The sequence below is a fragment of the Pseudophryne corroboree genome, chromosome 5 (genome assembly GCF_028390025.1).
Source record: "Pseudophryne corroboree isolate aPseCor3 chromosome 5, aPseCor3.hap2, whole genome shotgun sequence".
NCBI lineage: Eukaryota > Metazoa > Chordata > Amphibia > Anura > Myobatrachidae > Pseudophryne > Pseudophryne corroboree.
The window spans coordinates 806,424,990-806,448,983 of record NC_086448.1 but is presented as its reverse complement, the minus strand read 5'-3'; the positions used below and the strand labels follow the sequence as shown (position 1 = coordinate 806,448,983).

General features: G+C 43.8%; 1 long non-coding RNA gene and 1 pseudogene across 1 annotated transcript in view; one reads left to right on the top strand and one right to left on the bottom strand.

Annotated features, from left to right (window-relative positions):
• The window catches only part of LOC134929496 (uncharacterized), a 221,121-nt gene that overhangs the window by 157,499 nt on the left and 39,628 nt on the right, over positions 1–23,994 (bottom strand). The window lies entirely within an intron of this gene.
• LOC134930676 (5S ribosomal RNA) lies at positions 20,884–21,002 on the top strand (annotated as a pseudogene).

The window sequence follows — 23,994 nt, the reverse complement described above, 5'->3', positions numbered from 1 at the left end:
TTAACCATAACATCTTAACACTTAAATATAAATAAAGACACGGAGACTTGAATTTGGCAGAAAACTGTTAGCTATTTATTTAAATGAACTAATAACTGTGTGAATAATTAATTTAAAGTATGGTGGCCAGAAAGAACGGCTAAAACAACCCTATCCGATAAACAAGACCTATCCTATAAAACTGAAGTAAACCATCCAACACACAATAAGTATCCGCTCAACCTCGATCTTGACTACTTACCCGTGAAGGTGATGAGGCTGCCCCCGTGAAGGCGGTCCAGCAGATGTATACCAGTCAACGAAGGTGACGCACCTAAAAACCAACTACCAAACGACCTCCAAGCAACTTCTTTAATCCAACAAACAGGTAACTTGCCGTTCTTTCCCGCCAACAGCGAGGTTCTGCTCAACAGAACCACGCTCCGCCACTGCCACCATACCCCTAACCCAAAGAACACACCACCGAAAACAGATCCTCAAGGAATATACACAATCCCTGTCTAGTGAAGTGAACCCCATTTTGTCTAAACAAGTAAAAGCACCGGAACTTGATCCGCTCGTGCCAAACCACCGCACCGCCATGAGCCACCACAAACGTAGCAACCGCGGAATTGACCTTCCGTCTAGCTACATCGATTGCCCTACAATCCGTCACTCCACGCCAACACAAACGCGGCACCACACAAGACCAAATTAGCCTACAGCCCGGCCAAGTGCCCGCAATCACCTGCAAATCTTGCACAATGGCCAATCGAAGATTCACCGCCTTCCTCTTACCCAGGTCGTTCCCACCTAAGTGAATCACCAACAGTTTGGGCAGACCAAACCGTCTAACCTGCTCCAGAAGCTTGGCTTCCAGATCTTGCCACAGCATACTCCTCACTCCTATCCACCGCACATCTGCCGCCCTAGCAGAATTAGGAGCCCCCTCCGAAGCCATAAACTCAGCCTCCAAAAAAATATAGGAGTGACCAATGACCCAAATACCAAATGCATCCTCCCGCCAACCTATAAGGGAAAGACAGACAAACAATTGTGAATGTGCAAGGTAATTATCAAGCCTAGAACAGAACAGGAACCAACTACTAGAAAAACGATGATCTGCCAAAAAGAAAAATCGAATTGAGGACTATGAATCTCCTCTCGGACAAGCTTCAGGCCAATCGAAGCAACATAAAGAAACAGTAGGAACAGTCAAAACCATAAAAAGCGGAGGGGGGGGGGGTGTTAGGGTTTAGGGGGGGAGGTTGGGAGCACACAGAAGAACTCGGCTGGAGGTGAAACGTAAAAGCCTGCTGAGGAACTTTTAATTAGATGTCAATTAGCCGAATTAATGGAATTAAGCCAAATCAGTCCGTCAGTTCAGGCAAAAAATCGCAAAGCACTCCAGACCCCCAGTGCCAGCAGTGGCGAGTAGCTAGCCATCCGAGTAGGGAGGACAGGGGAGACAAACAAGACAGCACGGACACAATGAACTGAAACGTACAAACTGTCAACAAACAAACTGTTAGTAGTAACAGCAACACTTACGCAACAACGGGTCGAATGTAAGGCTTGGAACTAGCCGACTTCCAGCGGGCCAAAGCCTTAATTTCTGCCACCGCAAGCCCTGCAGATGCCGTGGAAGTGGCGGCCCCAATTCTAAATGAATGCGAACCAAAATCCCAAGGTGAGAGGCCCAAACCGGACAGGCAGCGCCGCATCATCCAAGTAAATTGGTATTTCGTCAATGGCAACCCATCATAATGCAGAAGCCAAGACCCTTCCAACAAGGGCCTCACTTTCGCTTACCGATTAGCCAATGCCACCGGACAACATTCCCCACTACTCGATGGTGCCAAAGTGACCCAATTGCCTCTACCCATCTGATCAGTTGTGGAGCGGCGCAGCCTGCACAGCACAGACCCAACCCCCACAATAACATCCGCACGCCGCATAATGGCATCTGTCCTTTTAGAAGCCGCGACCAACTCAGAGACCCTAAATGCTCCATGGAATGCCATGGAAAAAGCCAATTGAAATAAAAGCGTTTCAAAAGGGAGTCCGCCACCTCCACCACTGCTCCAATGATGGAAGGAAGCAGGGACGCATCGCGCCCAACCTTTAAGAGCCTTCATTAAAAGGAAACTCTTCGTAAAATACGAAACACCCTTTAGCTTTGAGAAAAAGGATATCCCAGCGAGGTACCGAGACACCACTGCTCTCGATCTACCCGTTACAAAAAGCTGCCACACAAAGTCCAGCAACAACCTTTGACCCATCTTACCTCTAGGCCAGGAATGTCCAAACTGCGGCCCTCCAGCTGTTGAGAAACTACACATCCCAGCATTCCCTGACACAGCTTTAGCATTCTCTGACAGCAAAACTGTGTCAGAGCATGCTGGGATATGTAGTTTCACAACAGCTGGAGGGCCGCAGTTTGGACATGCCTGCTCTAGGCCCTTGGTCACGGGAAAATTCTTCCCACTCCTTCCAGGCCTGACGGTATCCCTTGAGAGTGGTTGGGGCCATAGATAGCTCGGCTAGCCCTTCCAGTCCGCCTCGATGACCTGCCAAACATAAGAAGAGCGGGGCAAACCCACTGAATCAGCCTCCGGGGCCAACAAATGGAATCTATCGCACTGCTCCCTGGACAATGCGTCAGCGATCCCATTATCGACCCCGGGAACATGCTGAGCCTGAAACAGGATATTACAGCGCATGCAAGTCAGCACTAGCTGTGACAATACCCAGGACACACAGGGCCTTAGCTCTCTGATTGTTAACAGCGTGCATGACTCCCAAATTATTGCAACGAAAGAGAATACTGCGATTGCAAAGCCGCTCCCCCCAAACCTCCAAGGCAACCATGATGGGAAAAAACTCCAGTAACAACAGGTCACTGGTCAGCCCCTCCTTTGACCAAGACTCGGGCCATGAAGCCACGCACCAAGCGCCGCGCAGATAACACCCGAACCCGGACGATCCCGCCGCGTCCGTGAATAGCTGCAAATCAAAGCTGTCAAAGAGCAGGGCCATCCAGATCAGTACACCATTAAACTCCGCCAGAAACGAAACCCACACAGATAGGTCCCTCTTAATTTCAGCAGATAAACGGACAAAATGATGCGACCTGGACACCCCAGCCGTGGACCGCTCCAACTTCTGACAAAAAACTCTGCCCATGGGAATCACCCTACAGGCAAAGTTCAACAGCCCCAACAGGGATTGAGCCTCTCGCAACGTTACCTTACGCCGCGCCAAGCACTGCGCTATGGACTCCCGAAGCTTCGCAACCTTGTCCTGAGGATACCGGCAAGTACCTGCGATAGTATCGATTTCGATACCCAAGAAAGACAAACAAGAGAGAGGCCCCTCTGTTTTGTCTTCAGCCACAGGTACGCCAAAATGCCTCAACAACGCACGCAGCGAGAACAACAGTTCACCAAAACGTAGAGAATCCTCGGGCCCCAGACACAGGAAGTCCGTCAAGATAGTGAGCGATCCCGCAACCGCTGTCCTGTATACCTTATAAAAACCCTTTTAGCCCACCCCTAACCTTCACTCCCATAGGTTACCAGAATACTCCCATAATGCCTTACTGTCCTGCCCAGAGCCTAACTGAGGTTTAACCCACTCCTCTCCTATTCTGTCAATTCGTTCTCCTAATGGAAAAAATACCCTAAAATGTAAAAACTAAATTTAAAAAAAGTAAAGTCCAACCGTAATACATATTGAGATTTCCAGTCTTACCATAAACAAATTAAAAAATTTTTTTCATATTTTATTTTGTATTAAAAAACTAGCTCTTGACAAGATAGCCAGTCAGGAGCATCTGGTTGTGTCTTGTAATTTGATTTTTTTTGTGTGATTTTTTTCCTCCATTGATTTTGCAATCCGGATATTTACTGTAGACAAATCTGACAGGAATTCATAAAATAAAAATGACTTTAGACAGCAACAGACCATTGGGGCAAACATTTATTAATGTTAATAGACAGTAATAAAACAACGGATTTACTAACTAGAAGCCACAGAAATATCTACAAAAATAAATTTGTCTGTGAGTCACATGTTTGCCTGAAGCACTACACAGATGAAAAAAATAAAAATGCATGGGGCCCTCCAAATCAGTAACCAGCCCCAGACCTTTTAGCCTGGATAATAAGGCAAAGTAGGCGGGAAAACGGTGTGGGGTCTCCGTATTTTCCTATAAACAGTACCGGGCTGAACCAATCAGGGTAAAATACAGAAAATAAGCCCCCAATGACGCTAATTAGTGAAACACAAACACTTCACACCTAAGCAGCTGATTATAATGAACTTCTGTGTGGTTACAATTAAATGCTCACAAAAATTTGACAAATTAAATGGCTCCTAGGTTGAAACCCGCTGCTTTTTGAGGAATTTATTAGTGAACACCTAAGGTCTAGATTTCACCTGTAATGGTGCCAGACGGACCAACAGCACCAGACAGAATGTGTGCAGTCCGTCCGTGTAATTAAATTCAGGATGGTTACCGAAGATCTGAGGGTGCCCCAATTCTCAAAAAGAACACAGATATATTTGTTCAATATTGGTTTACCTAACTCATTTCATCAAAGACCTTGTGAATTTCTCAGTCACTAGGTACTGTATGTGCCAAAACGCGTCAGTCTGTTACATATACATGCAGGCAGCATCACGCTTATCATTAAACTAACATTGGGGACTTTATTGTGGAACTGGAAGGTATTCCATCATTTGCAGCATTCTGGAGGGGTCCAGACAGGTGAACTGTCTTCTCTAGCCCCCCTCTCCCTCAAATATCTCTCAGGTCCCTAGTTACCCTAGTCAGTAATACCTACTGTATATGGATGTACTTGTCTGCTAATTAAAAAGGAGCACCAGTTACATTTTATTTTTAATACACAGATTGATGGTTCATGCAGCATAATTATATATTAAAAATAGAAGTAATCAGTGCCTATTAATGCCTAGTGATGAGCACCGGAAATTTTTCGGGTTTTGTGTTTTGATTTTGGGTTCGATTCCGCGGCCGTGTTTTGGGTTCGAACGCGTTTTGGCAAAACCTCACCGAATTTTTTTTGTCGGATTCGGGTGTGTTTTGGATTCGGGTGTTTTTTTCAAAAAACCCTAAAAAACAGCTTAAATCATAGAATTTGGGGGTCATTTTGATCCCAAAGTATTATTAACCTCAATAACCATAATTTCCACTCATTTTCAGTCTATTCTGAACACCTCACACCTCACAATATTATTTTTAGTCCTAAAATTTGCACCGAGGTCGCTGGATGGCTAAGCTAAGCGACCCAAGTCTCCGACACAAACACCTGGCCCATCTAGGAGTGGCACTGCAGTGTCACGCAGGATGGCCCTTCCAAAAAACACTCCCCAAACAGCACATGACGCAAAGAAAAAAAGAGGCGCAATGAGGTAGCTGTGTGAGTAAGCTAAGCGACCCTAGTGGCCGACACAAACACCTGGCCCATCTAGGAGTGGCACTGCAGTGTCACGCAGGATGGCCCTTCCAAAAAACACTCCCCAAACAGCACATGACGCAAAGAAAAAAAGAGGCGCAATGAGGTAGCTGTGTGAGTAAGCTAAGCGACCCTAGTGGCCGACACAAACACCTGGCCCATCTAGGATTGGCACTGCAGTGTCACGCAGGATGGCCCTTCCAAAAATCACTCCCCAAACAGCACATGACGCAAAGAAAAAAAGAGGCGCAATGAGGTAGCTGTGTGAGTAAGCTAAGCGACCCTAGTGGCCGACACAAACACCTGGCCCATCTAGGAGTGTCACTGCAGTGTCACGCAGGATGGCCCTTCCAAAAAACACTCCCCAAACAGCACATGACGCAAAGAAAAAAAGAGGCGCAATGAGGTAGCTGTGTGAGTAAGCTAAGCGACCCTAGTGGCCGACACAAACACCGGGCCCATCTAGGAGTGGCACTGCAGTGTCACACGGGATGGCCCTTCCAAAAAACACTCCCCAAACAGCACATGACGCAAAGAAAAAAAGAGGCGCAATGAGGTAGCTGTGTGAGTAAGCTAAGCGACCCTAGTGGCCGACACAAACACCTGGCCCATCTAGGAGTGGCACTGCAGTGTCACGCAGGATGGCCCTTCCAAAAAACACTCCCCAAACAGCACATGACGCAAAGAAAAAAAGAGGCGCAATGAGGTAGCTGTGTGAGTAAGCTAAGCGACCCTAGTGGCCGACACAAACACCTGGCCCATCTAGGAGTGGCACTGCAGTGTCACGCAGGATGGCCCTTCCAAAAAACACCCCCCAAACAGCACATGACGCAAAGAAAAATTAAAGAAAAAAGAGGTGCAAGATGGAATTGTCCTTGGGCCCTCCCACCCACCCTTATGTTGTATAAACAGGACATGCACACTTTAACCAACCCATCATTTCAGTGACAGGGTCTGCCACACGACTGTGACTGAAATGACGGGTTGGTTTGGACCCCCACCAAAAAAGAAGCAATTAATCTCTCCTTGCACAAACTGGCTCTACAGAGGCAAGATGTCCACCTCATCATCATCCTCCGATATATCACCGTGTACACCCCCCTCCTCACAGATTATCAATTCGTCCCCACTGGAATCCACCATCTCAGCTCCCTGTGTACTTTGTGGAGGCAATTGCTGCTGGTCAATGTCTCCACGGAGGAATTGATTATAATTAATTTTAATGAACATCATCTTCTCCACATTTTCTGGATGTAACCTCGTACGCCGATTGCTGACAAGGTGAGCGGCGGCACTAAACACTCTTTCAGAGTACACACTTGTGGGAGGGCAACTTAGGTAGAATAAAGCCAGTTTGTGCAAGGGCCTCCAAATTGCCTCTTTTTCCTGCCAGTATAAGTACGGACTGTCTGACGTGCCTACTTGGATGCGGTCACTCATATAATCCTCCACCATTCTTTCAATGGGGAGAGAATCATATGCAGTGACAGTAGACGACATGTCCGTAATCGTTGTCAGGTCCTTCAGTCCGGACCAGATGTCAGCATCAGCAGTCGCTCCAGACTGCCCTGCATCACCGCCAGCGGGTGGGCTCGGAATTCTGAGCCTTTTCCTCGCACCCCCAGTTGCGGGAGAATGTGAAGGAGGAGATGTTGACAGGTCGCGTTCCGCTTGACTTGACAATTTTGTCACCAGCAGTTCTTTGAACCCCAGCAGACTTGTGTCTGCCGGAAAGAGAGATCCAAGGTAGGTTTTAAATCTAGGATCGAGCACGGTGGCCAAAATGTAGTGCTCTGATTTCAACAGATTGACCACCCGTGAATCCTTGTTAAGCGAATTAAGGGCTCCATCCACAAGTCCCACATGCCTAGCGGAATCGCTCTGTGTTAGCTCCTCCTTCAATGTCTCCAGCTTCTTCTGCAAAAGCCTGATGAGGGGAATGACCTGACTCAGGCTGGCAGTGTCTGAACTGACTTCACGTGTGGCAAGTTCAAAAGGTTGCAGAACCTTGCACAACGTTGAAATCATTCTCCACTGCGCTTGAGACAGGTGCATTCCACCTCCTATATCGTGCTCAGTTGTATAGGCTTGAATGGCCTTTTGCTGCTCTTCCAACCTCTGAAGCATATAGAGGGTTGAATTCCACCTCGTTACCACTTCTTGCTTCAGATGATGGCAGGGCAGGTTCAGGCGTTTTTGGTGGTGCTCCAGTCTTCTGTACGTGGTGCCTGTACGCCGAAAGTGTCCCGCAATTCTTCTGGCCACCGACAGCATCTCTTGCACGCCCCTCTCGTTTTTTAAATAATTCTGCACCACCAAATTCAAGGTATGTGCAAAACATGGGACGTGCTGGAATTTGCCCAGATTTAATGCACACACAATATTGCTGGCGTTGTCCGATGCCACAAATCCACAGGAGAGTCCAATTGGGGTAAGCCATTCCGCGATGATCTTCCTCAGTTGCCGTAAGAGGTTTTTAGCTGTGTGCGTATTCTGGAAAGCGGTGATACAAAGCGTAGCCTGCCTAGGAAAGAGTTGGCGTTTGCGAGATGCTGCTACTGGTGCCGCCGCTGCTGTTCTTGCGGCGGGAGTCCATACATCTACCCAGTGGGCTGTCACAGTCATATAGTCCTGAGCCTGCCCTGCTCCACTTGTCCACATGTCCGTGGTTAAGTGGACATTGGGTACAACTGCATTTTTTAGGACACTGGTGAGTCTTTTTCTGAGGTCTGTGTACATTTTCGGTATCGCCTGCCTAGAGAAATGGAACCTAGATGGTATTTGGTACCGGGGACACAGTACCTCCAACAAGTCTCTAGTTGGCTCTGCAGTAATGATGGATACCGGAACCACGTTTCTCACCGCCCAGGATGCCAAGGCCTCAGTTATCCGCTTTGCAGCTGGATGACTGCTGTGATATTTCATCTTCCTCGCAAAGGACTGTTGGACAGTCAATTGCTTGGTGGAAGTAGTAAAAGTGGTCTTACGAGTACGACTTCCCCTCTGGGATGACCATCGACTCCCAGCAGCAACAACAGCAGCGCCAGCAGCAGTAGGCATTACACGCAAGGATGCATCGGAGGAATCCCAGGCAGGAGAGGACTCGTCAGAATTGCCAGTGACATGGCCTGCAGGACTATTGGCATTCCTGGGGAAGGAGGAAATTGACACTGAGGGAGTTGGTGGGGTGGTTTGCGTGAGCTTGGTTACAAGAGGAAGGGATTTACTGGTCAGTGGACTGCTTCCGCTGTCGCCCAAAGTTTTTGAACTTGTCACTGACTTATGATGAATGCGCTGCAGGTGACGTATAAGGGAGGATGTTCCGAGGTGGTTAACGTCCTTACCCCTACTTATTACAGCTTGACAAAGGCAACACATGGCTTGACAAATGTTGTCCGCATTTCTGTTGAAATACTTCCACACCGAAGAGCTGATTTTTTTGGTATTTTCACCAGGCATGTCAATGGCCCTATTCCTCCCACGGACAACAGGTGTCTCCCCGGGTGCCTGACTTAAACAAACCACCTCACCATCAGAATCCTCCTGGTCAATTTCCTCCCCAGCGCCAGCAACACCCATATCCTCCTCATCCTGGTGTACTTCAACACTGACATCTTCAATCTGACTATCAGGAACTGGACTGCGGGTGCTCCTTCCAGCACTTGCAGGGGGCGTGCAAATGGTGGAAGGCGCATGCTCTTCACGTCCAGTGTTGGGAAGGTCAGGCATCGCAACCGACACAATTGGACTCTCCTTGTGGATTTGTGATTTCAAAGAACGCACAGTTCTTTGCTGTGCTTTTGCCAGCTTGAGTCTTTTCATTTTTCTAGCGAGAGGCTGAGTGCTTCCATCCTCATGTGAAGCTGAACCACTAGCCATGAACATAGGCCAGGGCCTCAGCCGTTCCTTGCCACTCCGTGTGGTAAATGGCATATTGGCAAGTTTACGCTTCTCCTCTGACAATTTTATTTTAGATTTTTGAGTCCTTTTTTTACTGATATTTGGTGTTTTGGATTTGACATGCTCTGTACTATGACATTGGGCATCGGCCTTGGCAGACGACGTTGCTGGCATTTCATCGTCTCGGCCATGACTAGTGGCAGCAGCTTCAGCACGAGGTGGAAGTCGATCTTGATCTTTCCCTATTTTTGGAACCTCAACATTTTTGTTCTCCATATTTTAATAGGCACAACTAAAAGGCACCTCAGGTAAACAATGGAAATGGATGAATACTAGTATACTTATGGATGGACGAGCGACTGCCGACACAGAGGTAGCTACAGCCGTGGACTACCGTACTGCGTCTGCTGCTAATATAGACTGGATGATAATGATATAAAAAATATATATATATCACTACTGCAGCCGGACAGGTATATATTATATAATGACGGACCTGCTGGACACTGTCAGCTCAGCACTGCAGACTCCTAAAGTAAGCTACTAGTATCAAGAAGATAGAAAAAAAAAAAAAACACCACGGGTAGGTGGTATACAATTATGGATGGACGAGCGACTGCCGACACAGAGGTAGCTACAGCCGTGGACTACCGTACTGCGTCTGCTGCTAATATAGACTGGATGATAATGAGATATAAAATATATATATATCACTACTGCAGCCGGACAGGTATATATTATATAATGACGGACCTGCTGGACACTGTCAGCTCAGCACTGCAGACTCCTAAAGTAAGCTACTAGTATCAAGAAGATAGAAAAAAAAAAACACCACGGGTAGGTGGTATACAATTATGGATGGACGAGCGACTGCCGACACAGAGGTAGCTACAGCCATGGACTACCGTACTGCGTCTGCTGCTAATATAGACTGGATGATAATGATATAAAAAATATATATATATCACTACTGCAGCCGGACAGGTATATATTATATAATGACGGACCTGCTGGACACTGTCAGCTCAGCACTGCAGACTCCTAAAGTAAGCTACTAGTATCAAGAAGATAGAAAAAAAAAAACACCACGGGTAGGTGGTATACAATTATGGATGGACGAGCGACTGCCGACACAGAGGTAGCTACAGCCATGGACTACCGTACTGCGTCTGCTGCTAATATAGACTGGATGATAATGATATAAAAAATATATATATATCACTACTGCAGCCGGACAGGTATATATTATATAATGACGGACCTGCTGGACACTGTCAGCTCAGCACTGCAGACTCCTAAAGTAAGCTACTAGTATCAAGAAGATAGAAAAAAAAAAAAACACCACGGGTAGGTGGTATACAATTATGGATGGACGAGCGACTGCCGACACAGAGATAGCTACAGCCGTGGACTACCGTACTGCGTCTGCTGCTAATATAGACTGGATGATAATGAGATATAAAATATATATATATATATCACTACTGCAGCCGGACAGGTATATATTATATAATGACGGACCTGCTGGACACTGTCAGCTCAGCACTGCAGACTCCTAAAGTAAGCTACTAGTATCAAGAAGATAGAAAAAAAAAAAACACCACGGGTAGGTGGTATACAATTATGGATGGACGAGCGACTGCCGACACAGAGGTAGCTACAGCCGTGGACTACCGTACTGCGTCTGCTGCTAATATAGACTGGATGATAATGATATAAAAAATATATATATATCACTACTGCAGCCGGACAGGTATAGATTATATAATGACGGACCTGCTGGACACTGTCAGCTCAGCACTGCAGACTCCTAAAGTAAGCTACTAGTATCAAGAAGATAGAAAAAAAAAAAAACACCACGGGTAGGTGGTATACAATTATGGATGGACGAGCGACTGCCGACACAGAGGTAGCTACAGCCGTGGACTACCGTACTGCGTCTGCTGCAGTGCTAATATAGACTGGATGATAATGATATAAAAAATATATATATATCACTACTGCAGCCGGACAGGTATATATTATATAATGACGGACCTGCTGGACACTGTCAGCAGAATGCGTTTATAGAATAAAAACACCACACGACGAGTGTTTAACTTTTTCAGGCAGACAATCACAATATACTGGTGGTCAGTGGTCACTGGTCAGTCACACTGGCAGTTGCACTCTGGCAGCAAAAGTGTGCACTGTTAAAATATGTACTCCTGCTATAACTGCTCCCCAGTCTCCCCCACAATTAAGCTGTGTGAGCAGTGAGCACTCAGCACAGTCAGATATACAGTATTACATAGATGATGCAGCACACTGAGGCTGAGCACAGATATGGTATGTGACTGTGTCACACTGTGTATCGTTTTTTTTCAGGCAGAGAACGGATTAATTAAACTGGTGGTCACTGGTCACACTATCAGCAAGTAGTACTCCTAATATGCTCCCCAAAATCAGTAAATCAAGTGTCTCTACTACTCTCTAGTCTACTCTAAACGGAGAGGACGCCAGCCACGTCCTCTCCCTATCAATCTCAATGCACGTGTGAAAATGGCGGCGACGCGCGGCTCCTTATGTAGAATCCGAGTCTCGCGATAGAATCCGAGCCTCGCGAGAATCCGACAGCGGGATGATGACGTTCGGGCGCGCTCAAGTTAACCGAGCAAGGCGGGAAGATCCGAGTCTGCCTCGGACCCGTGTAAAAAGCGTGAAGTTCGGGGGGGTTCGGTTTCCGAGAAACCGAACCCGCTCATCACTATTAATGCCCAGAAAATGAAGGTGGGGATATAGAGTGAGGTTTAGTGAGTTAGTGGTGTTTAAAAACTGGAACAAGCACTTATCTCAAATGAGAGTCTTCAGCCCTTAGACCAGTACTAATCACAGTGGTATGGAAAAAAAAGAAGAAACAACAATAGTGTGTACCGTTTTTAACCTATATGTACTTATAGCATTTCACTACTAAGTGGGTGTTAAATGGAGATAATCTCAAAATATCACACTCCACAGTTTTGTAGCAGAAATATATTTTCACATTTAATTAGTACATAAATATATCCAGGGTTAAAATGAGCAGGTATCACACGTATAAAAAAACAATTGGTTTTAAAAGCTTATCTGTCAATCAAAATAAGGTCCAGGGTAACCCCCGACGCGTTTCGTCTTTAAGGCAGGACTTCATCATATATATATATATATATATATATATATATATATATATATATATATGGAACAAAATGAGGCGGCACTCAGAGATTTGGTGATAAAGCAAACACGAAGTGTATTAAATCATCACATCACATCTACGTTTCATGGAAAGAATCCCCTTCATCAGGATGAAAAACAGTGCAAATAGTGAAACATATATAGACAAACTCACCCACAAGGACATCCCACTGCACATTAGTGGTTGGGTGAAGCCATTTATTGCCCCCTTTAACATCAATGACAGCTTGAAGCCTTTTGTGGTAGTTGTGGATGAGGCTCTTTATTTTCTCAGATGGTAAAGCTGTCCATTCTTCTTGGCAAAAAGCCTCTAGTTCCTGTAAATTCTTGGGCTGTTTTGCATGAACTGCACGTTTGAGATCTCCCCAGAGTGGCTCAATGATATTGAGGTCAGGAGACTGAGATGGCCACTCCAGAACCTTCACTTTATTCTGCTGTAGCCAATGACCGGTCGACTTGGCCTTGTGTTTTGGGTCATTGTCATGTTGGAAAGTCCAAGTACGTCCCATGCGCAGCTTCCGGGCTGATGAGTGCAAATTTTCCTCCAGTATTTTCTGATAACATGCTGCATTCATCTTGTCATCAATTTTGACCAAGTTTCCAGTGCCTTTGTAGCTCACACATCCCCAAAACATCAGCGATCCACCTCCGTGTTTCACAGTAGGAATGGTGTACCTTTTATCATAGGCCTTGTTGACTCCTCTCCAAATGTAACGTTTATGGTGGTGGCCAAAAAGTTCAATTTTGGTCTCATCACTCCAAATGACTTGTTCCAGAAGTTTTGAGGATTGTCTCTGTGCTGTTTGGAGTATTTTTATACAAAGGGGAGAGGACAGAAGGCTCTTGTGTGGGCGCACTCTTATAGAAAAGAAGTAAATTTGATAAGGTAATTGTGATAAATGCTTAAAACATAACTTTTATTGACTAATATTACAAACGAGGTTGTTACCGGAGATCTATCCTTTAAGAATGCAATATACCGAGCATCTTAGTGAGATAAAAAATGTTCTGGTCTCTTAATGATTAAAAGTGTGTGGAAGGGCGGTAGACATTAGTTGGTCATACCCCCATTCCCACTTGACCAGTACAGACTTGCTGTATTGATGGAACCACAGGGTAGTCAAGACACAAAAATAATGATAATTTTCAAAAAATTTTTTTAATTTTATTCTCATTTTAATTTAATTTCATTTTAATATTTCCCTATACTCAAGTATGGTACTAATAAATTATTATCTTTATCTGTTATCCACTTCCAGTCATAATTTTAGGTTTTTTATTTCTTTATATATCTCATAGATTTTTCATATCATTTTCTCTCATTATTATATCCCCATCTCATCACATTCCCTCATCCCCCATGTATAGTTCTTCCTAAATATTTAATCTATTTGTATCACCTAATATCAAATGGCAACATTAGCATCCTTTATAACGCAGCAATGCAATAAGGGCTTTTGCCACCTATCCACTATTTAGTATTCTTATATCTAACAATGGTGATTTACTACCACCTAATGTTCACAGCCCTCCGGTTATGACTTCTCAGCTCTGTATTATCAGTATCTTAGCAACCGCTTATACAAACCCTATTCTCTATGGCATTTCTCCCACCTTTAAGATGGCGCCCGTGCTCTCGCGATATGAGGTGCATCTGCTGTCTCTCGATCTGACGTCACCAGTAAATATGGTCTCCCAGCAACTACACATACGGGGAGATCACATTCATCATACGACATATCTTAATTGGTGATTTACCATCACCCAATGTTTCTAGCCTCCGGCAATGACGTTTTTCGCTCCGCTATTCTCAGTCTCTTAGTAACTGCCCACACAAACCTTCAAGATTTTCTTCCCACATCCAAGATGGCGCCCGCGATCTCGCGATAAGTTATGTATCTCCCGCCTCCCTATCTGACGTCCTTATGCATGCGGTCTCCTAGCAACTACACATATGGGGAGATCACACCCACCACACCACACCACATGATTGGCTAAGCCTTAACCGGGGCATAAAAGTTAATCATTAAGAGACCAGAACATTTTTTATCTCACTAAGATGCTCGGTATATTGCATTCTTAAAGGATAGATCTCCGGTAACAACCTCGTTTGTAATATTAGTCAATAAAAGTTATGTTTTAAGCATTTATCACAATTACCTTATCAAATTTACTTCTTTTCTATAAGAGTGCGCCCACACAAGAGCCTTCTGTCCTCTCCCCTTTGTATAAAAGTTTGCATACTTTCTGGCTCTGGGCGCACCACCAACTAGGACGATAATAACACCGATACGTATATAGTATACCATATGGAAAAGGCTAATTTTTGCCCTTTTTCTCCCCTACCAGTTTAGGGTAACTCACTGTCCTGTTTTGGTTTTTCTTTTTTAATTTTCAGTATCTATTCCTATTTAGCTTTACCGGTGCCGGATCGCCCTAGGTTTTTGTATAGTATTTTTCTACTGTTGCACAAACAGTCTCTGATCCTTGGCACGGTTTTCCGTATCGCACTTTATGACAACGTTTTCCTTACCGGATCTGTCCATTTTAGCAGTAACACCTTCACTTAAATAATTTTTGGAAGCAGTCTCTATAATGACCACCTTCTCATTAAAAGCGGAGCTAACAAAACGACAAAACCCGGAGACCTTTGGGGATTTCTTCACAGAAAATTTTGACGAATCCCCCACTGATTCTGACTGGAAAACTTCTTTTGCTAGATTACAAAAGAACTTGCAGAAAAGGACTCGCCTTTCGTGGGACATTACCACATTACAGAATTATATTAAACATAAGATTGTGCCTCGGGGGTTGAGACCCAAAATATTCCCCTCTTTCCCACTGGCCACGGAGAACTTGAAGACAGAGTGGGAGACAGCACTCCTGAAGTGTTCCCAAGAACTATTACATCTTTTGGTCAAACATGACACTTTACTCATAGATCAAGTGGAAAAAGAAATAGAGGAACTGGGCCATAACCTAGAAATTTGGGAAAAAGATCTGTCTTTTCAGACAGCTTTTGAGAAACATCAAAAAGAACTTAAGTCATATGAACAAACAATAGCTGATCGGAAGCGTAACAAATTCATTAGGGACAAACGAGACTTCTCGCGTGGGGATATCTTCAGGTGGAACTCCATACCCCAGAGCAGAAATCGAAGACAGAGGGACGACTCGACTTTCTCAGAATTTGAATCTTCAAACAGTGGAGATTCATCTAGTGAGACTTCAGACAACGCCAGATTCAATCAAGGTGAAGGAGAATTCTCTCCACGTTTTTTAGGCCAGGGCTTGAAACAAAGAGGCCGGGACAAAAACCAAGGAAAACCCGGCGGGGGGGAAAGAAGAGGCGACAGACGCAACCCCGATTGGGACCTATCAAGGACTGCCAGGTATCCGGCCCGACAGAGGAAGACGCTACGCTAATTCATCCGACTTCTTCCTCCTTACAGGTTATCAACCTATCGGGCAGACCCCTTTCACCTGCACATATGGCTGTTTTAGCCAAAGGCCTATCTTTCTCACCCTCCAGATCATTCAACAGATTTTGTTGGGAGAAGGATCTTAGATTATTTGGTAGAAAACTCCTGCTCAAAAAGTTCTTTACAAAACACCACGCAAGACGAGACAGCGATAACATCACAGACTTATCCCCTGAGGAGCTCCAAGCAGTCCAAACGCTCGAAGACCTACTAGTGGAATCAAACATACAAGACAGCACTCCTTGCCGAGCCAAATGTAAACCAAAGTCCTCATTTTTCCCACCCGATAATACCAGCCCGGAAATCAGGGTCTTTCTTAACAGGGTGTCGAAAGAATTCGACGATATTTACGTCCAAATTAAAACTTCCCATCAATATCCATCAAGAAATCTCAATTATCAAGAAAGGAAAGCATTACGTGAGATGGAAACCTGGCGAGACGTAATTATCAAACCTTCAGACAAGGGTGGTAATATTGTGCTATGGCCGTTAGAAATGTATATCACGGAAGCACATAAACAATTGCTTAACCCCCTCTGCTATCAAAAACTTCTTAACGATCCCACTAAAAGGTTCCAAAAAGCTTATACCTCTTTAATACAAGAGGCTGCTACTCAGGGAACCATCACTAAACAAGAAGTAGCATATTTGACTGTACAAAACCCGAGAACTCCAACTTTTTATCTTCTGCCGAAGATTCATAAAGACATCCAAGTGCCACCAGGCAGACCGATAATGTCGGGTAATGGAGGATTGTTGGAGCAGCCGAGTCGATTCTTAGATTTACACCTACGCGATTTCGTCCTTGACTTACCATCTTATCTGCAAGACACTGCTGACTTACTACGAAAAATTCACAATATTCATTTTGAGGATGACTTCCTCCTAGCAACCTTAGATGTTGAGGCACTCTACTCGAGCATCAATCACCAACAAGGTTTGGCTGCAACCAAATTCTTTTTGGATCAAATTGGTTCCAATGATTTCTCGGATTTTTTGTTACAGCTACTTACTTTTGTCCTCTCAAAAAATTATTTTGTTTTTCAAGACCAGTTTTTCTTACAAATCAGGGGAACCGCTATGGGGGCAGCATGTGCACCTACATATGCGAATCTCTTCCTAGGGTGGTGGGAGCACTTTCACGTGTTTGACATCTGCAATGAAAAATACACCACACATATAATACTATGGCTAAGATACATCGACGATGTCTTCATGATTTGGAACGGTGATAAGAACTTACTTCTGGAGTTCATTCAGATTCTTAATCACAATGAACTCAACATCAACTTGACACACTTTATCAGCCCAACGAGAGTACCATTCTTAGACCTTAGTATTTATAAATCCAATGCAGGATTTTTGGAAACGGAATTATTCCGTAAGGAGACGGCTACTAACAGCCTCCTACACCAAACAAGCTCTCATTTTCCGCCCACTGTGGAGAACATCCCTAAAGGGGAATATTTACGCCTAAGACGCAATTGCTCGGAAGATTCAACTTTCAAGGCCAAAAGCTTGGAATTAACCAACCGTCTACTGGATAGAGGCTACAGCAGACGCTCACTCAAGCGGGCATACACTGCCATAGCAAAAACCAAAAGAGAGAGTTTGATCTTTGGAAAGAAAAATAAGAGCACGGAGCAGGAAGACACCGTTCGCTTCATTGGGACCTTCTGCCCTGAATGGAGGAAGTTGAAGGGAGCAATAACTAGACATCTTCCAATCTTACAATTGGACCCAGATTTGGCACCCCTCTTCGACTCCCCATTGCAAATGAGCTGGCGCAGATCAAAAAATATGAGAGACCAGCTAGTGCACAGCCATTTGATCTCTTCAAATATCAAAAAACCTATCATCACAGGCTCTTTCCCCTGCGGCCACTGCAAAGCATGCCCCCAAATTTTGCAAACCAACACGGTCATCGATAAATTTGACCAGCCTGTTAAGTTACAATATTTCTTCAATTGTAATACGCAGGCGGTGATATATTGCATAACGTGCGAGTGTAATCTTAAGTATGTGGGCATGACCACTCGCAAATGGAAAGAAAGAATTTTGGAACACCTTGGGAACATCCGTAATGCCTCCAGAGATTTAAACAGAATGAAACAGCTCACTTCAGTAGCAAGACATTTCAACTCTGTGCATAAAGGATCCATCAAAGGGTTCAAGACTTTCTGCTTGGATCGAGTACATCTCGGAATACGAGGAGGAGACATAACAAAAGAACTATACAAAAAGGAGAGTGAGTGGATTTTCCGCCTGAACAGCCTGAAACCCTTTGGCTTGAATGAAACCATTAATTATGGAGCTTTCTTGTAATTTAGCTTTTCACTTACCATTTATATGTTCTGAATTTATATTCCTCTTTTTATCATTTTTTCCACAGGTCATGGATACACCTACACCTCTCACCGCACACAATTTCCATGCACCTCTCATCTTCCATATTTACATCACTTTTTAACACCTGACTTCATCATCCCCCTTTCCCATCCAACATTCCTCTTTACACCTAGTTCCCATTTCCATTCTTCACCAATAGCCCACACCCACCAGACATTTATCCCTGATTTTCCCCCATCAATCATAACCACTCACACCCACCCCTCATCTTCTTTTCTATCCTCACTAATGCAAGACTAATTATTTTATCTATTCCCATGGTCATTGCACCCCCTTGCACTCACATCCCATCCTCAGCTTCCACTCACCCCTTTCATTTGTTGACTTGTTACTGCACCCCGACACCTGCTTTCCTATGTACATACAGTATTATCACTGTCACAATCCGACCCCTCCACTCCTACATTTACCTCCCTTTTAGCATGGCCCCTTAGGCACGTCCAGCCCCTCCATTACAATTTCCCCCAGGCCTATCCTGTTTGCTTTTCATTTTTCATTCTTCACCTTTCATTTATCAATATATTTTTTATTCATTTATTATTTATCATTTATTTATTTATCATTTTACTTTTCAAAAAATTTTTTTAATTTTATTCTCATTTTAATTTAATTTCATTTTAATATTTCCCTATACTCAAGTATGGTACTAATAAATTATTATCTTTATCTGTTATCCACTTCCAGTCATAATTTTAGGTTTTTTATTTCTTTATATATCTCATAGATTTTTCATATCATTTTCTCTCATTATTATATCCCCATCTCATCACATTCCCTCATCCCCCATGTATAGTTCTTCCTAAATATTTAATCTATTTGTATCACCTAATATCAAATGGCAACATTAGCATCCTTTATAACGCAGCAATGCAATAAGGGCTTTTGCCACCTATCCACTATTTAGTATTCTTATATCTAACAATGGTGATTTACTACCACCTAATGTTCACAGCCCTCCGGTTATGACTTCTCAGCTCTGTATTATCAGTATCTTAGCAACCGCTTATACAAACCCTATTCTCTATGGCATTTCTCCCACCTTTAAGATGGCGCCCGTGCTCTCGCGATATGAGGTGCATCTGCTGTCTCTCGATCTGACGTCACCAGTAAATATGGTCTCCCAGCAACTACACATACGGGGAGATCACATTCATCATACGACATATCTTAATTGGTGATTTACCATCACCCAATGTTTCTAGCCTCCGGCAATGACGTTTTTCGCTCCGCTATTCTCAGTCTCTTAGTAACTGCCCACACAAACCTTCAAGATTTTCTTCCCACATCCAAGATGGCGCCCGCGATCTCGCGATAAGTTATGTATCTCCCGCCTCCCTATCTGACGTCCTTATGCATGCGGTCTCCTAGCAACTACACATATGGGGAGATCACACCCACCACACCACACCACATGATTGGCTAAGCCTTAACCGGGGCGGACATAAAAGCCCTCTCCCTACACCGTACAGCACGGAACCCGGAAGTGAACAAGCCCTAGGGCGAAACGCGTCTTCCGCATTTAGGAACAGGGGTCCCGTCGACACTACCGTATCCTGGCATTTAGCTTCATTTATCTGCCTTGCTCTCTCGGCTTACCCTGATCTCTGGTGAAACTGTAAGCATTACTATCCGGTGGCTCTCTGACACGGATAGCAACTCCTACTTACAAAACCTAGCAGTACCGCTTGAATTATCTCGTACTTAGTACGTATCATAGGGGTGATTATCTAGAGACCTTTATTCATTAGCACTCACCTAGCATTGAGTGAACCTATTGGAAACTAACGCCTAGTTTAGGTGTTATTAATTTTTGACCATTATATTTGTTATACTTATTTAAGTGCTGGTATTCATCCATTTTTATTATTACCTCCTCATAGCAATTTATGCATGCAGATAATTAGTATATATTAGCATCCCATATTCTATCCGGGACTACGTGGCAAACAGTGTATGACACACATGGTTAACAGATATATGTTGGTATAGTTTCTATAAATCAGTCACCTCAGTGCTTAACCCTATAGATCCCAGACCTTACCCTCAGTTTTGAAACAGACCGTATCACCAGAGTGACTACGCATCTATCTGTTTCAATCAGCATCTCCTATCATGCACTATCTGTCGGGATATACTGTAATATACCTGTGATAGTGTTTTTCTGACTGTATTTTTATTAATTTCAAATTGTCTATAGATCATGATTCTCATTAACTTCAACTGTCTATAGATCACTATCCTCGTGGACTCTCATTTACGATTCCTGGTACATTGCACCACATGAGTGGGAATATTGGATCAGGTCTAACGTGGAAAGCAGATCCACCTTTTTACTCCATCTTTCCTCAATCCTCTTCCTGTCGGCTCTGATTTTCAATATTCTTAAATAGGTGCACTCTCATTGATGTTCACATAAAATTCTCTACTACCATACCACGCTGCCAACGCCCGATCTCGTCTGATCTTGGAAGCTAAACAGCGTTGGGCCAAGTCAGTACCAGGAAGGGGGACCACCTGCGAATACCTGGTGTTGTAGAGTGGGATTTTTTCCTCACCTATGTGGTAGCAACACCAACAGCAGTATCACCACTTGTTTTCTTTACTCTGCAATCTCCAGACCTTTGGTCACGGGCACCATCTACGTGAGGTGCCATACTTACCTCTACCGTTATCACTGTCTCAAATCCAGATAGGAGCATGTCCATTTTTCTTGTATTATACTCAGAGGAATGACTTCTGATCATTTCTCTAATTCTACTTAAGCCAAGAGAGCATAGTTATTATCATTATTTTTGTGTCTTGACTACCCTGTGGTTCCATCAATACAGCAAGTCTGTACTGGTCAAGTGGGAATGGGGGTATGACCAACTAATGTCTACCGCCCTTCCACACACTTTTAATCATTAAGAGACCAGAACATTTTTTATCTCACTAAGATGCTCGGTATATTGCATTCTTAAAGGATAGATCTCCGGTAACAACCTCGTTTGTAATATTAGTCAATAAAAGTTATGTTTTAAGCATTTATCACAATTACCTTATCAAATTTACTTCTTTTCTATAAGAGTGCGCCCACACAAGAGCCTTCTGTCCTCTCCCCTTTGTATAAAAGTTTGCATACTTTCTGGCTCTGGGCGCACCACCAACTAGGACGATAATAACACCGATACGTATATAGTATACCATATGGAAAAGGCTAATTTTTGCCCTTTTTCTCCCCTACCAGTTTAGGGTAACTCACTGTCCTGTTTTGGTTTTTCTTTTTTAATTTTCAGTATCTATTCCTATTTAGCTTTACCGGTGCCGGATCGCCCTAGGTTTCTGTTTGGAGTATTGTAAGCGGGATTCTTTGTGGCATTTGCGTAGTAATGGCTTTCTTCTGGCGACTTGACCATGCAGCCCATTTTTCTTCAAATGCCACCTTATTGTGCATCTTGAAACAACCACACCACTTTTTTTCAGAGAGTCCTGTATTTCAGCTGAAGTTATTTGTGGATATTTCTTTGCATCCCGAACAATTTTCCTGGCAGTTGTGGCTGAAATTTTTGTTGGCCTACCTGACCGTGATTTGGTTTCCACAGAATGCCTAATTTTCCACTTCTTAATTAGAGTTTGAACACTGCTGATTGGCATTCTCAATTGCTTGGATATCTTTTTATATCCCTTTCCTGTTTTATACAGTTCAATTACCTTTTCCTGCAGAACCTTTGACAATTCTTTTGCTTTCCCCATGACTCAGAATCCAGACATGTCAGTGCAGCACTGGATGAAAGATGCAAGGGTCTTTCAGGAGTCCAGAAACTCACTGACCTTTTATACACACACACTGATTACAAGCAAACAGATCACAGGTGAGGGTGGTTACCTTTAGTAGCCATTTAAACCCTTTTGTGTCAACTTGTGTGCATGTTATCAGGCCAAAATCTCCAGGGTATGTAAACTTTTGATCAGGGTCATTTGGGTAGTTTCTGTTGTCATTATGATTTAAAAAGAGTAAACACAGTTGTTTGACAATAAATGGCTTCACCCAACCACTAACCATGAGTGAAAGAAAAGTTTGTGAGTTATCATTCATATTCTCTCACAAATAGTCAGAAAATCACAAATTCTGCTAGGGTATGTAAACTTATGAGCACAACTGTATACAGATGGAGACATGCTCATCTATCTTTTTAGTAGGATTACCTGAGCCAGGGCAGTCGGACTTAATCCCCTGCTGTATTGTTCTCTCTGTATTGTATTGCAGCTGAACAATAGATGAAAGGCTTATGCTAATAAACCTTGGTGCACCCAGGCGCAGCAGAGAAGGCTAGATGAGCGTGGCTCCATCTGTATATATATATATGTGTGTGTGTGTGTGTGTACAGATGGGTCCATGTTTATCTTGGCCTTTAATAGGATTAACTGAGCCAGGGCAGTCGGACTTAATCCCCTGCTATAATGATTTAATCCCCTGTTGTATTGTTCACTCTGTATTGTATTGCAGCTGAGAACAATAGATGAAAGGCTTATGCTAATAAACCTTGGTGCACCTAGGCGCAGCAGAGAAGGCTAGATGAGCGTGTGGGTGTGTGGGAAGGGGTATCACAGCATGGGCTTTCTCTGGGATCAATTTTGTCATGCCCCTTCCCTGTGAGACATGCGCCTTATGACCCTATCGGAAAAATGGGGGGGAGGAGGGGGCGTGCCAATTCTCTTACTGGCACAGGGCACCAAAAACTCTAGTTACGGCTCTACATGGTATTTATATATACTCGTACATACCACCACAGCACTCACCTGTGAGCACACAGACGCTTTTGAGTGAGCCTGATTAATTAGGTAGACACTCACCTTGAAAAAGGCACTGCAGACGTTGAAACGCGTTGGTAGGGTGACATGGTGGGGTGTTTATCTGATCCAGCAGTCCATTTCTAACCTAGTGCTAGGATACCTGGGTTCTGACGTTCTGCTTGGTGTGACATTTACCATACTGTCTGGTATGCACGGATAATATCCACCTTGATTGTTTTATTTTTATTTTAATAAATCTTTGTGTGCTTGATATACTGCACAATGAGTGTTTTATACATATCGAAGAACAAAGAAACCTTTACGTGACAGTCCCCTGTGATACTTACAGTATGTGAGCATTTATGTAAGTATAATTTTATGAGATCCATTGTTTCACTGCTTTGGGTAATCATATAATCTGTTGTTTCTCGAAGTCTGTTGGGACTGTTAACCTGTCTCCAGCAAACTCCATCTCTACACATGTGGTGTGGAATGTAATCAATATTGCTGTGCTTTTTGTTCATTTTGATATAATATAAGAGAACATCATGGAGGAGACAGATCATTAGGACCAGAGAGTCTGCATTGTTTGGACTAGAACACTTTAGTGTATTTTAGGGGACCCTTTTTTTGTATGTTATGTTGATATGAGTTGGTGACTTTGTTTTGGGAACTAGAAAAGAGGTATGGAGTCTGCACAAGATATCCCCCATATGTCCAATTGTCCCTTTTACAATCTCAGAGGAGGGCTAGGGGGT